This window comes from Schistosoma mansoni, chromosome W, assembly GCF_000237925.1.
Source record: "Schistosoma mansoni strain Puerto Rico chromosome W, complete genome".
Lineage (NCBI taxonomy): Eukaryota > Metazoa > Platyhelminthes > Trematoda > Strigeidida > Schistosomatidae > Schistosoma > Schistosoma mansoni.
Genome location: NC_031502.1, coordinates 52,638,862 through 52,641,757, shown reverse-complemented (window position 1 = coordinate 52,641,757; position 2,896 = coordinate 52,638,862). Strand labels below are relative to the sequence as shown.

The 2,896-nt window shown below is 35.5% G+C and overlaps 1 non-coding gene across 1 annotated transcript; it reads right to left on the bottom strand.

Moving 5' to 3' along the window:
- Positions 1-67, bottom strand: Smp_tRNA_00154_Gln_TTG.1.1. Its single transcript has one exon. It is a non-coding gene (tRNA).
- Between the last annotated feature and the right edge of the window lie 2,829 nt (positions 68-2,896).

Genomic DNA, 2,896 nt, shown 5'->3' with positions numbered 1-2,896 from the left:
TCACCCTGGGACTCGAACCCAGTACCTTTCACTTCAAACGCCATCGCGTTGTCCACTCAGCTACTGAGTCCTGATTAATTATTTGCCCAGAATATACAGAGTGACAATAAAAACGTAACAAAATTATTTAGTTTTCCAGGTTTGAAAGTATTGTACGAATTCTCATTATTTTATTTGTGAGTATTTAAACATAATATTAATAATTGAAGGATTCAAACCCATACAAATGAAAAAATAAAATTCATCTTCATTCTATAAGCCATTGACTATTTGAATATAGTTGCATGGTGGATAATGTGCTAGGCGTTTGACAATGAATTTAGGTTCAATAGTTAACATCAATAATGAGATCAAGATACATCTGTCTGATATTTATTTATTTATTTAGACAAATAAATATTGGTACAAAGGGGCACCAGGTATATATGCGCCACACAAATTTCATTTGATTTGTGTGAGGGCTGTGATACTGCCCAGGTGCCCAAACCGAAACAGGTGGTTTTTTTAAGGGGGCACACCCGGAGACTTCGACCTAACGGTCTGATCCACAAGGCAGTGGAGCATCGTGAGGAGATGTAGTCCCATGGTAGTCGGTGACCGACGATTGGTTCATACGCCATTTGTCCCCTCAGGATACTGGAGCCCATGTACACCATTGGTTTGGAATCAGTGTTTTCCAACTCCCCTTGGTGGACTTTTCGTATTCACCGACCCGGTTAAAGCGCCGGACATTCGCTTTCCGTCCTCTCAATTTCGTAAACAACAGTAATGTCACGAGAAGGCAGTGAGTAGGACTTCCCTGACGGAAGCTATATACGCGTGTTCACGTGAGAGCATTTGGAGAGGGAGAGCGGACTCTTCCCACTCTCGGCCGTACCAGGGCATTTGGGTCTGATAAGTACTATATGGAACGGAACGCGCATTCTGAATTCTATCAGTAATTACAATCCACCTTAATTTAAAGTTCTCACTAATACATTGTTAACTTTGAAAAATTCAGTCTTGATTATCGTAAAAACGTACTATGAAGTAAAAAGAGATCAGTTGGGTTTTGAATGAAAGTCTCTATTATAACTGTATTTATCATTGGTTAACTTATATATCGATCTACTTATGTTACTTTGTACAAAAACTTCAAAGTGGAAATCTGTACTTGAACTCATAAATTGAAATAGAAAAAGTACTTTGAATGTCCGTAAACGTTCTTGATCTTCACTCATTAATAGATATAAATGAAAATGAGTAATACTGTAAAATATTAAACTATATACAGCTAGAATACATTTTTATCATCTAAAGTAATTGTATAAATATATTTATTTCTATTATGGTTATACTTTTAACTGATATCATTTTATGAAGCCTAATTTAATTGGAAGATTTCAATTTATTTACTGGTCTAAAATGAAAGAATAATTTTCATTAATTTAATTAATTAGTTAATTTATAGTTGAAGTTAGACATTAACACCATTGGATGCCTGCTCATTGGTCTAGTGGTTTAGCGCTCAGGCGCGAGACCGATAGGTCCTGGGTTTGAATCTAGCGAGGCGGAATCGTGGGCGCGCGCTGCCGAGGAGTCTCGCAATAGGACGAAACGGCCGTCTAGTGGTTTCAGGTTTTCCATGATGGTCTAGCCTCAATTGATTCATTATCTCAACTATATAAAATTTAAAGTTGCTTAATGAATACAATTCAATAATTATTATCAGAATGGGGTTTTGTGGATATTGTAATAATTTTTAATAGTTAAATTCATGATTCGATTAAAGCTAGACCATCATGTAAAACGTGCAAGCACTTAACTGCCGTTTCGACTTAGTATGGGACTCCTCAGCAGTGCATATCCACGATTTCGCATGTGGAACTCGAACGCAAGACCTTCTGTCTCGCTCTTGAACGCTTAACCTCTAGACTACCATATGTGTTGTGTAGGAAGTTATTCAGTGAAGACAATGGTGGATGGTTGCGCAATATCGTGGATTGGTTGAAGTTAGATATTAACACCGTTAGATGTCGGTTCAGTGGTTTAGAGGCTAGACGTTCGAGAGCGAAACTGAAGGCCTCGGTTTCGATTTCCACGTGAGGTATCGTGGATGTGCACTTTTGAGGGGTCCCATTACTTACTTACTTACGCCTGTTACCCCTCGTGGTGGAGTATAGGCCACTCACCAGCATTCTCCAACCAACCCTGTCCTGAGCAATCCTTTCCAGTTCTTTCTAGTTGCTATTCATCTTTTTTATATCTGCTTCTATTTCCCGACGTAATTTGTTCTTTGGCCTTCCTCTTTTACGCTTCCAAGTTATGAGGAGTCTCATACTAAGACGAAATAGCCGTCGAGTGTTTGCAAGTTCTCCATGGAAGTCTTACTTCAATCTACTCATGAATTTAACCATTAAAAATTCAATAATTTATAATTGCATACATAAACTGTAATTTATTCATTTTTCTCAATAACCAGGTTAAAATATTTATATCACTGTCTAAGTAAATATATTATCACATTCTAGTTCAAACCACATCGAATTCTTGTTTGTTTGTTTGTTTATCCATGTAGAAATCTTGAATCATTTAAATATTTTTTGTTATATATATAGATGATTATCTTCAATATAGCATAGTTTAGTTCGTGTATTGTTATTAACTTATCATTACTTTGTCAATAACTGAGTTATTTTATGATAAAGGTAAAATTAAAATTTTCGTAAAATTGGGTATCAAGTTAGTTTGAAACAAAGACATTTGAAAAGAATATGCTTATGTATACTGTATGATTAGTCTAGTTATTTCAATGGAATTCTATTGAAAATATCTACAAGTAAGTTGTAATTTTAATTTGGTTCAGACAATAATGTAATAAATTCTAAACTATTTTCAACTATTTATGAAAAAGTAA